The sequence below is a fragment of the Acinonyx jubatus genome, chromosome C1 (assembly GCF_027475565.1).
Source record: "Acinonyx jubatus isolate Ajub_Pintada_27869175 chromosome C1, VMU_Ajub_asm_v1.0, whole genome shotgun sequence".
NCBI lineage: Eukaryota > Metazoa > Chordata > Mammalia > Carnivora > Felidae > Acinonyx > Acinonyx jubatus.
The window spans coordinates 143,891,908-143,906,624 of record NC_069381.1 but is presented as its reverse complement, the minus strand read 5'-3'; the positions used below and the strand labels follow the sequence as shown (position 1 = coordinate 143,906,624).

The 14,717-nt window shown below is 43.6% G+C and overlaps 1 protein-coding gene across 4 annotated transcripts in view; it reads right to left on the bottom strand.

Moving 5' to 3' along the window:
* The window catches only part of GPD2 (glycerol-3-phosphate dehydrogenase 2), a 146,086-nt gene extending 136,799 nt beyond the window's left edge, over positions 1-9,287 (bottom strand). For 2 of the 4 annotated variants that reach the window (XM_015076750.3, XM_053215093.1), the window contains exon 1: positions 3,398-3,538. The gene's annotated coding sequence lies outside the window, so the exon portion shown is untranslated. Of the gene's footprint in view, positions 1-3,397; positions 3,539-4,051; positions 4,442-9,097 lie in introns of those variants that run through there. The other 2 variants (XM_053215092.1, XM_027055731.2) reach the window with 2 other exon arrangements.
* Between the last annotated feature and the right edge of the window lie 5,430 nt (positions 9,288-14,717).

Genomic DNA, 14,717 nt, shown 5'->3' with positions numbered 1-14,717 from the left:
TCTCTTCACCACAAACTGTCTCAACTATTTGAGCCACATTAATATCTCCCCTCCATAACCACTCAGTTAAAGCCAACATTCTCTCAATGGGTATATGATTATGAGAGATCTTATGCTGGTCCTTAACTGTTTTACATCCATATACTTTACCTTGTTAAACAAACTCTCTCAAAAGCAAGAAAACCATAGTTTTTCTTTTTCTAGCACTTGCTACTATGTAATAATGCTACACAAGCCTACAAAAAAACTGCATTCAAGACGTCAAGAGCTAAATGTACATTTGACCTCTGAACAATGCAGGAGTTAGGGGTGCTGACCCTCTGCACAATTGAAAATCCACATGTAACTTCTGACTTCCCAAAACCGTGACTATTAATAGCCTACTGTTGACTAGAAGCTTTACTGATAACAGAGTTGATAAACACATATTTTGTATGTTATATGTAATATACACTGTATTCTTATAATAAAGTAAGCTAAAGAAAAGAAATGTTATTAAGAAAATTATAAAAAAGGGATGCCTGGATGGCTCAGCTGGTTAAGCATCAGACCCTTCTGACACTTGATTTTGGCTCAGGTCACGATCTCACGGTCGTGGGATGGAGCCCATGCTGGGCTCTGTGCTGAGCATGCGGCCTGCTTGGCCTTCTCTCTCTCCCTCTCTCTCTCTGCCCCTCCTCCGTTCATGTGCGTGTGTGCTCACTCTTTTTCTGGCTCTCAAAATCAATAAACTTTTCAAAGAAGGAAATCGTACAGAAAAAATCCATTCACAGTAGTATACTGTATTTATCGAAAAAATCTGCATAAAAATGGACATACACCGTTCAAACCCAAGTTGTTCAAGGTCAAATGTGTTTTATTTCCGATGTTCTCTCTGAAGTGCTGTTTCCGCACTTAGGGACACCCTTGTGAGTTCTGGTGTTGACAAGGAGAAAGACTCAAGTTTTGAAAAACCTAAGCAGAAACTTCATCACATTAAAAAAATAAAGAGGAGGGGCGCCTGGGTGGCTCAGTCGGTTGGGCGTCCAAATTCAGCTCAGGTCACGATCTCGCGGTCCATGAGTTCGAGCCCTGCGTCGGGTTCTGGGCTGATGGCTCAGAGCCTGGAGCCTTCTTCTGATTCTGTGTCTCCCTCTCTCTCTGCCCCTCCCCCGTTCATGCTCTGTCTCTCTCTGTCTCAAAAATAAATAAACGTTTAAAAAAAATTTCAAAAATAAAGAGGAGAAATTGGATACTTATCTGGAAAACTGTTTCCTTCTGTAATAAGGGATTCCCACTAACCACCTTCCCCCTTAAGCACCCACACCACAGGAAAGGAGATAATGCCTGGATAATTCAAGCACAAGCAGCAAGAGCTAAATTTTCTATTCTTTGCCCAATTCTTTCCCTTTTGAATACAAAAAGAAAAACGTGTAAGAAGGAAGGAAGCTAATATTTTGAAGTCTACCCCCTAACAGGTACATCACTAGCCATTTTACATATGTTATATCATATATTATCCACACTGTTGCCAATGAGACAATTGAGGCTCCGTGGGTTTGAGCAGGTTACCAAAGGCCGAAGTCTTGTTTTCTTCCCCCCCACTACACTTAGCTAGAGTTTGTCCCACAGTTCAGTCATTCATTGAGGAAATATTTATTGGGCACTTGTTACTAGTTAGTCACCATTCTAGGCACTAGAAATAGGAATCTGTGTGAAGCAGACCAACTCTTCTCATGGAATTTGCATTCTCGTGATGAGAGACAGAAAACAAATAACCGGACAGAATAATTTCAGAGTTATAATAGTTTGCCAATATGATTTACTTACAATGATAATCGAACCTCTTTAAATAGCTATAATGAGATTAAATAGTTACAAGAACTAAAGGGGGAGGGGATAAAACCCATGACAATCGGTAACACTGCGGCCTTCTTGCCCATTACTAAGCCCTCAATACATCTTTTAATACATCAGAGAGAGGGAGGGGCACCTGGGTGGCTCAGTCGGTTAAACGTGTCAGACTTCGACTGAGGTCATGATCTCGTGGTCTGTGAGTTTGAGCCCCACATGGGGCTCTGTGCTGACAGCTGAGTCTGGAGCCTGCTTCAGATTCTGTGTCTCCCTCTCTCTCTGCCCCTCCCTTGCTCACACTCTGTCTCTCAAAAATAAATAAACATTAAAAAAATAAATAAATAAATAAATAAATCAGAGAGAGGGAAAACAAAGGATAGCTTTAATAATGCTCAGTTTCTTTACAAAATGACTGTGTGAGATACCAGAATGGACAGCTCCCACAATGTTGTTTGTCAAACTCAAAACACCACCTCTTATCCAGTTTTTACTAAGGTAACACTGCTTTATTTGAAAAGTTGATTTTTAAAAATCAAGACAGTATTGTAACTTGACACATGTCCTTACGAGGAACACAAAGGCGTTTCAACATCCACAGCATAAAGTTCCCCAGGCTGCACATGGTATCCATTGGGCAATGGCACCCAGCTGTCCCTGTATAACTCAGGGACCACAGTAGTCAGAAGCAGGCAGGAAGGGCCTGGCCCCAGTGTGGCAATTGCCATTACCGTCCACAGTCCAAAAATACACTGCACATCAAACTTGAAACATATGCAAAATTCTAACAGTTTTGTTTTAAGCAACAAATGGTGTAACTCCCCCGCCCTTCCCTTCCCTCACCTAATTATACAAAACTATTTATAAGCTGACCAAATTAACTGTTAGCTGTGTCTACCGCTGCCTCTCACGATAGGTATAATGGGATGTGTAATGTGGGTTGGCCCATGTCACGAAGGCTGTGAGAATTTGGTTGTAAGTTACTCTGAAACTCTCAAGGAAGGCTGTTAGCAAGTGAATGCTCCCATGCAGAAGGTAGAAGGCAGCGTAGACACCAAGTGCTGAGAGCAGCACTGCATTCACAGGGCTCTCTCTACCTTTCTGCCAAAGCACTCTGCAAATCTGTTTTTGCTCAGAGAAGCTGAGGGGGCTGTTTTAGGCTCATCGGTGTACACTTTCCATTTCCTCCTGAGACTGTCACACTCCAGCAGCTAAGGTCCTCAACGGAGCCTCAGCCCCCCTTCTAGAATCTTTTCCTCCCTTGCTTCAGAAGGGAGCGCCAATCCTCAGGAGGAGAGCGGCATCCACAAGCCAAAAGTTTGCCGCAAACTTTCCATGAGATACCAACCCTCGCCCCAAATGTATTACACCCCGCCGTCCGCCAAAATGTAAATACTAACCCCTACTCGAGAATGAGTCCCCCTTCTGTTGCTGGGGAGAAACCCTAAACTCTCTCCCACCCCCCAGCCAACGCCGGAGTCCTAGAGGACTCGCCCGGGTCAGAACGGGATTGCTCTCAGCCACGACCCCGGGGGCGCGGGAAGGGGGTCTCCCAGGAAGCACACACCTGAGATCGGTCCTGTCGCGCGAGGGGAGCGCAGGAGCCCCCAGTTCCTCCCGGCGGGGCGGAGTCTCTGCCTCCCCCCGAATCAGAGACTCGGCCCTGATCCTCGCGGCGCGGCGCGCGTGGCTGTCACTCCCGGGCAGCCCGGGCCAGTGCAACCCGCCGCAGCCCCGCCTCCCCGGCGACTTCCTCCCCACCCCCCGCCCCCCCCCCCCCCCCCCCGCTCCCCGCTGCCGCTCCTCCTCCCTCCCCTGGGGCTGGCGCGGCGGCCGCGTCCCGCCCGGATTCCTCCCGCCCGGGCCGCTCGGCCCTGCAGGGAAACGCGGAAGTGGAGGCGGGAGCCGGGGCCGAGGCGAGGGGGTGAAGCGTCGCGAACCAGCGGGCGGCGGGCGACCGAGGTCCCCGCCGCCCGAGGAACGTGACCTGGCGGGGCCGCGGGGCCCGCCGGGCGGGGCGGCGGCGCGCCGAGGCGTTGGCCCTCGCCCCGGGCTGCGGCTCCCGCCCTGCGCCCCGCGCCCCGCCTTGCTCGCGGGCTGGAAAGCCTGGGCTGGGCTAGGCCCGGGGACGGTGGGGGAGGTGCCCGGTTGCCTAGGCCCTGGCCACCTGCCCGCGAGAGAGGAGACACCAGCCCGCCTGCACGCCGGCGGGCTGGCTTACCTGATTTCTCGTCGTCCGCCCCCGGATCTGGCTTCCCCTCCTCGGCAGAAAGGCTTCCCTGGGCCTAGAAACGCTTCTAGGAAGCGGGCGGACCCCTGGGACCCGGCCGTCAGAGCCCAAAGCCCTCGCGCGGACCCCCTCCGCACGCTTTCGACCTCCCGACCTGCCCGCTGAATGTCAGCGCAGGAACCCGCAGGGAAGGCCAAGCCCCGGCGGGCGCCGGGAGGTGGGAGAGGGGGGGATGCCGAGCGAAGGCGCCTCAGGCCCGGCCTCATACAGGTGGGGGGAGGCGCAGAGCCCCGGCAGCGGAGCAGCAGGCTTCCCAGATGCACCCCCTAAAACCGACCCTGCCCACTGAGCATGCCCAGCTTACTTGGAACCACCAGAGCTAAGCAAGGCCAAGTGGACCCAGGGAGGGCGCACATGGGGCTCAAATGGACCCCATATCCTTAAGACCTTTCCTCCAACAACCTCTGGGAGTTTTGCAAAGAAGGTTTCCACCGTGGTGTTAGAAAATACCCAGGGGAGGGTTGGAAAGACCTTCCAAAGGAAGGCAGCCAAATTAGTTTGAACCCAAATCGCAGTGCTGGGTTTTTTAAAGCCAATTACTTATTAAGTCATTTGCTAATTTCTTTAAGTCATAATTTAATTAAGTCATAACTATTGTAATTGGCATAAAGTAATGTGTAGATTCATTGGGTCCCAAGCTCACAGTAAATGTCAGGAAACCAGCCTGTCCAAATGGTTCTCAACCTTGGATGCATATTAGAATGGGAAAGCGGGTATAAAATGATCAGTCCCAGGTTCCCACTCCCACACCGAGCGTAGATGGAACCTGGAAATCCTTACATTTAAAACTGGCTCTGAAAGGGCAGTGGTGGGAGCCAGCAGCAGCATCGAAGAACTTAATGGAAATACAAATTCTCGGCTTCACTCCCAACTACTTGATCCCTAAACTCTGGGGCTGGCACCTAGCTATCTGATTTAACAAGCTCTTCCAGTGATTCTCTTGCACACTAAAGCTTGTGAACAACTGCTTAAACATTCCCCTCAGGTATTACAGAGAACCCCTGTAACAAAGCACTGTTTCCACATTTTGTTCAAATCCCAATTCTATATCATTTATCTAGAAAAGCAACAGGTTACCCAGAAAGGGAATAATCTGGTTGAACTGAAGTGTCAGTCCTGTGTTTCCTTCCCACGAATTCTCCCAGAACGGTTCAGTTCTTGGAAAATGGAGACCACCTATTTCCTTCTGTACCCTGGTATCTACCACAGTGCCTATGACACAATAGATGTTTGATAAGTGTTTACTGATTTGAAATGAACGTTTAGATGAACGATTTGTTCCAGACTCTATTATGTCTACTGTTTATTTCCCCCCACAAAATCCTGGTCACCTTGCTAGCTAACAAGCCAGTGGGGATTCGGTTCTCAACCCATGGCCATCCCTAATGGCCGAAACCAAAGTCAGACTGATGGCATAGAACAGGGGAGAAGGGAGAGGATTTTGAGGAGCTGAGAAAAGTCAGAAGCATCGGACATAATTTCATTTGCCAAAACTGGGGCCAAGAGCGACCAGAGAAGAGCAGAAGGACACTAGGCATCTGCTGGATTTCAGGAAAAGCACCAAAGGAAAAGGTGGATATGGGAGGGCTTAGGCAAGGAGAGACAAGAAACTTACCATCATGAGCCTACCGGTCACTCTGGACCTTCTTTTTCTAAACAACCCACCTCTGGCTCCATATCTCCATCCTCTAACTACATCTAATCTCAACCACAGCCTTGAAAAAATAATTTTAAAATTAAAAAAACTTATTTTTTAAATGTTTTTTAATTTGAGAAAATTAATGTCAGCAGGGGAGGGGCAGAGAGAGGGAGAGAGAATCCCAAGCAGGCTCTGCACTGTCAGCTCACAGCCCGATGCAGGGGCTCCATCCTACAAACTGTGAAATCAGGACCTGAACAGAAATCAAGAGTCAGACGCTTAACCAACCTAGCCACACAGGTGCCCCAAAATAGAAAATTGTTATAAAAGTTACTTCCAATTACTGCATAAAACATGGTAATTTGTAAGTATTCAGCATAAATTAGGCATCCACTTGTTCACGACAAAAGTGGCTAAACACTGTTCATTTTTAAAGATAAACACTAGATAATTTCCAAATGCAAAGGTTTACGCTACTCTGCTTTAAAACTCACAGAAACTTACAAAACCCAAAATTATCCTCTGTTTATTCCATCAATATTTTCTAGACGAAATACAATATTAAAATAAATTGTTCCTTTTAGCCTTATACATATCGCTTTAAAACTTAATATACTATTTGTGAGTACCCAAAGTAGCTTTCTGTCTATGTCTGCCCCTTTGTCTGACTTATTAGGACAAGAATTCCACTGAAAGTTCAGTTGCTGATTAGGGTATCTGACAGGAGTGTAAATTTCAAGATGCTTAAGCAATTTCTTTTTACTATAAAGATAATTTTGTGGGGAGGAGGGGAATAATCATTAATTTAGGAATTATTATTGCATTAGATCCACCAACAATATATATGTTAAAAAAAAAAAAAAAAAAAACAACCTTGCCCACACACACATATACTTGCCACATCTTCTTTTTGCTCATGGAATTGAAACAAAACCAAACAAACAGGTTGAGGGCTAAAAAAGGGAAAAAAAAAAAAACACCAAAAACAACTTAGTGAGGGTGTAGGAGGGGAAGCACTCCCCATAAGTAAATCTAAAAACATGAAGTAATTATTTCAGCAGCAAACAATCTACTAAAGACCAGTATCTCAGGAAAGTTGGAGTCTTAGGTGTTTCTCTGTGTCATCACAAGCATGACTCAGCATTTGGAAGGAACTTGTGTTTACCATCTTTCAGATTAAGGGTGTCAAATAACTTTGGTGCCACCTAACTCTTTTCTTGGGTGCCTAAGAAAACTTCAGGACTGCCGTGGGTGTTCGGTCTCACTCACATGGCTACCAAAGTCTGAAAAGCGTTCCCTTTTTCAATTGTTCCTGTTTTACCAAAGCCTGAGTTTGCCCCGCATTAATTTATCTTGCATTTTAGTGTTATCAGATGAATTTAGGTTATTTACTGGATTCACGTGTAACAAAAGGAATAAGTTCTTCCTTTCCCAACCCTGGAGAGTAGCCTATCTGCTGCAAAGACATCTTAAACACAACTGCTGGGGGTGAACTTTCCCCAACATGGAGGAATCTTCCACTGGTGATACTATTGTCCACCTTTTACAACCATGTCTATATGCTGAGGGTCAACTGTTTCAGTTCCTGCCCATTTCTACAGAGAAAAAAATTTTCCTCAAGTGGTCACAGGTCACCAAAGTTTATGATAACATTTATGGAATATAAGGATTGCAAGGGGCCATAAATTTTGTTTTACAAACAATGAAATCAAGGCCCCACAATATGAAGTGACTTACCTAAACAATAGCTAAACAATAGAGCCAAGATTAAAATGAGAAACTACGTGGTATACAGAACAGTGTATGGGCTTCAAGTCCACTCTCTTCCAAGTTCTTTAACCTAAGTTCTCCGGTCTCCCAGAACCTCAGTTTCTTTATCAGTGGGTACGTTAATAGTGAACATTCACATGGTGTTTATTCTTTGCCAGGCACTAGGCTTAACAAGGTCCACGTAATCTTTAATAAGATTAAATTGGAATAAGTCTGAGTTTTTGGCTTCTTGATTTTGTTTTGTTTTATTTTTACAAAATAGGGAAATTGAGGCACAAAATTGTTAAGTAACATGCCCAAGATAACACAGCTAGCAAATGGCCACACTGGGATTTAGTGGGATAATCTATGCAAAAGGCCTGATGTATATAGTCGTCAACAAAAGTATCACCAATTTCACTTCTCTTCCCTAAGGGTGTAAATCAGAGGCATTCTGACTCTTGCTTCAAAATTGGGCCAAGACACCTTTATTCTGAGCTCTGATCATTGTATGCTCACATATTTCTTCAGTTATATTATTTTAGTACAGATCTTCCCCAACTTAGGATGGAGTTATGTCTTGATAAACCCAACACAGCTGGAAGATATCAGAAGTTGAAAATGCATTTAATACATCTCACCTACAAAACATCAGAGCTTAGCCTAATCTACTTTACAGGTGCTCAGAACACTTACATTAGCCTATAGTTGGGCAGAATCATCCAGCACAAAGCTTATTTTGTAATAAAGTGTTGAAAATCTCATGTAATGTAATGAAAACGGTACTGAAAGTGAAACCCAGAATGGTCATCTGGGTACAGAATGGCGGTAGGTGTATCAGTTGTTCATCCTTCAGATGGCGCTGCTAAAGGAGACTGATAGCCCACTGCTGGTGTCCAGCATCAGGAAAGAGGGCTGGACCACACACCTCTAGTCCAAGGCAAAAGCCAAATTCAAAAATTCAAAGTATGGTTTCTGCTGAATGTTTCTTGCTTTTGCCCCAAAGTCAAAAAAAAAAAAAAAAAAAAAAATCCTTAAATCAAACCATCATAAATTGGGGACAACCTGTCATGTACATGATTTGGGACATACTGCATGCACCTATAATCCTACCCATTGTTACAATAGTTACAAACATTAAGGAGATAACCAAGCATTAAACAACCACTACAAGTTTACCCCTTACAAAGAAAACAAAACTAATACAGAGTTTCTAAACGATGAACAATGCTGTCCACAAAAATCTTAAAACAAATCCTTAGCCAGGACCAGAGCAGTGATGTTGGGGCTTTGTGATTAGAGCAGCTCACTTAGCAGATCTCTGCCTACTTGTTATTTGAATTTTTAAAAGCAGAATTATAGACATCTAAAAATAGCCAACAAAAAAATCTTCCCATGTCAGTGATTCTCAAAGAGTTAGGATCAAGAATAAGGTGAAAATATATGATCCTTGAAAAGATGAAATAAAAATACTAAATATACTTTTAAATGGGTACTTGAAGTTTTATTTCTGCTTTATAAGAATCTGGGAAAGTATTTTTAAAATAAATTTTTAAAGCATCAGTATAAAGTGGCACCAGGAAACTTACTTAGATTTAAAGGCCTTGAGGGTGAAGGAAATGTGAACTCCTTCCTCAGGCAGGCATCCACTGTGTTCCTAGGACAGAGCAGCACTGAAAACAAGCTTTTTCAAATGTTGATGATGTAAATTGAATAATGTTGACTCTGGCACATAGCCTCCTATTTAATAGCGGCAGGAAGGTTGTGGGTAAACAGAAATGTCCCAAGAAACTCATGCAGAGAACATGAATAAGTATTAGGTTCTGATGTGGGAGCTGAAACAAAATGGAATACTGGGTTCCTCAGAGTAAATCTGTTGATGACTCAGTGACAGAGGCAGCTGAGCCAAGGGTAAGCAGCCTGAGAAACCAGAGATTTGTTGAGTTCCACATTCTGAATACCTGTTACATAATCTGGAAGCGGCTTGGATCTCAGCAGTAGATGATTCAAATAAATTTAACCACTGTAATGTTGTAATGTGATTTTTTTTTTAAAGGATCAATCTAAACAGCAATAGTAGAACAACCATAGCTGTGGACAGCGTTTATGTCTGTGCATGATTAGCTTTAAAATGAGAATGTTGTGTCTTAATTCAGCAGCCCGAAACACATGGGCAATGACCTAATTTCTGTCAAGCCAAGAGGAAGGTACTTTACACACAAGGGTACCAGCCAGAGAGTAACAGGTGCTGTTCCCTCAGCAAATACCTTGGCCTCAAAAGCAAATCTCCATTCTTCCTCTATCAGCAAGAGCATCACGCAAAGCTGAAAAAGGAATGATAGCAAAGTAGGAATCTTTCTTCTGTTATCATTGGGTTACATACTGAAGTTTATTTTTGAAATAGCTCTTCAAGGGGGCATAAAACAGGAGAGAATGTTTCCACGTAACCCCCACCAAGAGGAAATTTGCCCATTCGGTGGAAAGTCTACTGTTTTAAAATTCTCTAGACCATGCTGTAAACAGATAATCCCTTTCCCTTTCTAACTTTTAACTCTGGTCAGGTTTCTGAGAACTGAGATAACCTGATACGTGATAAGAAGCCAGAAACTGGTGTTAGGACATCTAAAAAATATGTTTCTGGTATATTTAAGGTATGCGTGTTCCAGAAATATTTTTCAATAATCAAATGTGGAGGAAGACAATCTTTCCTGAGTATGCACTCTTCATTGTCAACCTGGGTCTCTTGTGGTTTTGAAATAGAGCAGAAGCCCTTGCTCTCACAAAGATCACCTTCCCACAGTGAGGCTCAAAGTGCTGCAGGGTGAAATTCTAGCTTCTCCATCATTATACTCACTAGACACAGTTTATTTTTTAAGTTTATTTATTCGTTTTAAGAGAGAGCAAGAGTGCACTCTCAAGCAGTGCACAGAGAGGGAGGGAGAGGGTCCCAAGTAGGCTCTGCACTGTTAGGAGTGGTCCAATGAGGGGCTCGAACTCACCAACTGAGCCACCCTGGTGCCCCACCCTAGATACAATTTACTACGCGCTTGCTCTTGGGCCAGATGAAAAGCAAATAGTTCCGAGGCTTATGGACCCAAAGCAAAGAATTAAAAGCTATCCTGTAGTAGACAGAATAGTGGCCTCCCTGGAACCTGTGAATGCTACAGGCTGGGGCTGGGGGTGGAGGGTGTGGTAAGGAGATGTTGCAGATTTAATTAAGAATCTTGAGATGGAGACATTATTCTGAATTATCAGAGCGGACTCCAAGTGCAATCCTGCGTATCCCTATAAGATTGAAGTAATCTTATAAGGGTGGGTGTGCTTGAGTCGCTCAGTCTGTTAAGTGTCTGACTTTGGTTAGAATCAGTTCATGAGTTCAAGCCCTGAGGCAGGCTCTGTGCTGACGGCTCAGAGCCCAGAGGCTGCTTTGGATTCTGTGTCTCCCTCTCTCTCTGCCCCTTCCCCTCTTGCACTCAAAAAGAAAGAAGGAAAGAAAGAAAGAAAGAAAGAAAGAAAGAAAGAAAGAAAGAAAGAAAGAAAGAAAGAAAGAAAGAAAAGAAAGAAAGAAAGAAAGAAAGAAAGAAAGAAAGAAAGAAAGAAAGAAAGAAAGAAGGAAGGAAGGAAGGGAAAGAAAGAAAGAAAAAAAGAAAGAAAGAAAGAAAGAAAGAAAGAGAAAGAAAGAAAGAAATGTTTAAAAAAATTTAAAAAAAAAAGATTGGAGTAATGGAAAGGTTTTACAGAGATAGAAGAGTAAAACACAGTGTGATCATGGATGCCGACTGGAGTAATGCAGACACGCTAAGAAAAGCCAGCAGCCACCAGAGCTAGAAGAAGCAAGTAATTAACTCTCCCTTAGATACATTTGAGAGAGTGAAGCCCTGCTGACTACTGATTTCAGTCAAGTGACACTGACTTTGATCTTCTGGCTTCCAGAACTGTGGGAGAATATATTCCTATTGTTTTAAACCAACAAGCTTATGTAATTTGTTACAGCAGCTACAGGAAACTCATACAGCTTCCTTCATTTATTTCTCTTTGGCACTAATGCCAATCTATCCTCGTGGAGCTGACCCTTCAGGGTGTTTTTTATTCAAGATGCCAAAGCAAGGGCCCCTGGATGACTCAGTTGGCTAAGCGTCTGGCTTTTGATTTCAGTTCAAGTCATGATCTTACGGTTTGTGAATTCGAGCCCTGCATCTGGTTCCACGCTGACAGTGAGGTGCCTGCTTGGGATTTTCTCCCTTTCTCTCTGCCCCTCCCCCACTTGTGAGCAATTTCTCTTTCTTTCTCTCCCTCTCACTCTCTCTCAAAATAAATAAACTTAAAAAAAAAAAAAAGGATGCCAAAGCAATTTACAACCATGTAAATGGACTCCATTTTCCACCCTGTGGTACATCCAACTGATACCAGAGCCTTCTAAAATTTGAGAGATGCTGGGACCATTTTATATTTTTTGAGCTGTCTAGTAAGTAAAAAACTGCCAGAACAAGTTTTTTTGTTTTTTTTTTTTAATTATAGTATAATGTGAATGTTACAATTAGCCAACTCATGCATAGCAAAAGGACTTCAGTAACTGTCCATATAACTCATTTAAAGATAAGAGCAACATTTTAAATGTGGGGTCTGTGGGTGACAGATTGTTGCACCACCCAGGTCTTCCTCCAAGTAAAACTCAGTATGCCAGCTGCTGGAAGCATCTTTGGCCACCTCGTTCAGAATCTGCCTCTACTGCAGAGAACTACCTCATTCAAGGTCATTCCTTTCCTGGGCTAGTGCTTATCCTGTGACTGAGTGACGAGGGGTATAAAGACTCTGCTGGATAATTGGGAGATAACTCTGATGGGCTGCTGGCACTCCAGAACTACCCGAGGGGCCAGAAGTGGCGAGGTGGAGGGGAAGAGGGGAGGGGGGAAGGCGACTAAGGCTTTGTTGGGCTCTCGTCAACATTTACTTCTCCCTCTGCCCAATCCTGCTTCTGCATTCTTCTTTCCACAAGTATCCCGAATAATAACCTGCATGGCTTACTCTGTCTCAGTAACTGCTTCCAAAAGCCAGCCTGCACCAGGGCCCTTCATAAATGTGATGCCCGGCTAACCAAAACCCTTGAGTTCCACAGAATTTTCAATTCACCCTTTCTGCTTGTTCCTATTTCTCCCCTGGAATTGTACATTTCGGTCCAGTTCAGATAAAGAATCATCCCCGAGGGTCGGAAACCTCTGCAATGTGCTGGACCCTATCAAAAGGCATAAGGCGTCTCCAAAGTACATGCCATACAAGAGCATGTGTTGCTGAATCTTTCCTTGTCCTTTCAGGTTTTTCATACTGTTTCTAGCGTTAGTCAATTAGCAGATACTTGTCCCGAATGCCCTGTACGAGGAGGCATTAGACCTAGGAAAGCTTCCTGGATGACAGGCTGCTTCAGTCTCCTTTGCACCAGGCACTAGCCTACTGTTCCGGGAGCAAAGTGCTCTATGCTCTTATCACAGTCCAGATTGTAGCAGTTGATAGTCTTCAGGTCGAAGTTTGCATACACCTCCCAGGCAAGATGAAATGAATCTGGCCTAGATGCACGGTGAATAAGGTGTGGTGGAGTCTGTGGTAACTTGGAGAGAGCTAACCACATCAAAAGAGGTTAGCCCACTGCCTCAACCCAGTGCTCAAACTTGGAGTTACCAACCAGGACGAGAGAAGTTACATGATCCCCTGTGTGATGCAATATGAAGACCACATCATGACCTTTGAATTATTTTTGCTCCATATGTTTAACCTGAATTAACCAAGCCTTTAGATATGAACTCCAGTTCATAAGGCAACTGACCCCTTCACTCCAACGATGTCATAGAAGAAAAGAACGGAGGTGGGGGAGAGCCTGACGGAGTGTAAAAGTGACTAATGTGACATAACCAAATGCAATGACTGTCTTTTCACTGGATCCTGGCTTGAAAAGAAAATAAGTGTAAATGACATTTGGGGGACAATAAAGAAATTTGAATATTGACTGAGTTACAATGACATTAGGGAATTATGAATTTTTTTTTCAGTATGATAATCATATTGCAGTTGTGTAGGAAACCGTCTTTATTTTTGGAAATGCACACCTAAGTATTTGGGATGAAGTAATATATCCACTTTAAGATGGTTCAGCAAGGGGCACCTGGGTGGCTCAGTTGGTTAAGTGACTGACTTTGGCTCAGGTCATGAAATCATCGTTCACGGGTTCAAACCCTGCATAGGGTTCTGTGCTGACAACTCAGAGCCTGGAGCCTGCTGTGGATTCTGTGTCTCCCTCTCTCTCTGCTCCTCCCCTGCTTGCAGTGTCTTTCTCCCTCTTTCTCAAAAATAAATAAACATTAAAAAGACTTTTAAAAAAAGATGGTTCAGCAAAAATATAAATGTTTAGATATGTTTTTAATTCCATAATAAATATGGCAAAATATTAACAATCGGTGAATATAGCAGTACTTGAAAAAATATCTATTTTTCTTTTTACTGTTCAGTAGGCCTTGCGATTTTCATAATCAAAATCTTCAGAAAAAAATGAAAGCAGCAGCCTTTACTCAGTTTTTGTCCATTACTGTCACATGGGAATGCAGTCCGGTGTTACTAGATAAGGTACTCTGAATTTCCAAAAGACACTGGAAATCTGGAATCTTTATGTAAAATGCTTTTGCCGCTTAGGAAAATATTTGCAACCATAACTAGAAACAAATAAACAACGCCTCTGTGCAGGCCTGCTACAACGCATCGGGATACCGGGATTGACTCTCGGCCTCTGACCCACCATCTCTGGTTTAGATTCTTTGTACCTTAACCCTTTTCCTTACACCTTAGCCCTCTGACCCTGCATCCTGGATTTTCCTCTTTCTCAAGGTGGGATGTGGCTAACTTAGTTCTTTTCTCACTCTCGCTCTTCTTTTTTCCTAACTAGCCTCTGCCACTTTGCAGTTTCACTGAGCACTTGGCAGATTATGTGGGAATTAATCAAGCTATGGGCTTCTCCGGAGTATCAGATGATTTAGCAAACTCGAATTGTTTAATAATTATCCTAGGGCACTAAACATTATCCTAATGATCTAAAATAGTTATTAAACCTTCCCACTTAAGATTATTAAATTGCAACATCTGTCTTCAGGAAGCATTTCAATTGCATGTAATATTTGCAAAACATTTACAACTGCTTTTAGTTATATCTCATACCCTGTGATAGGT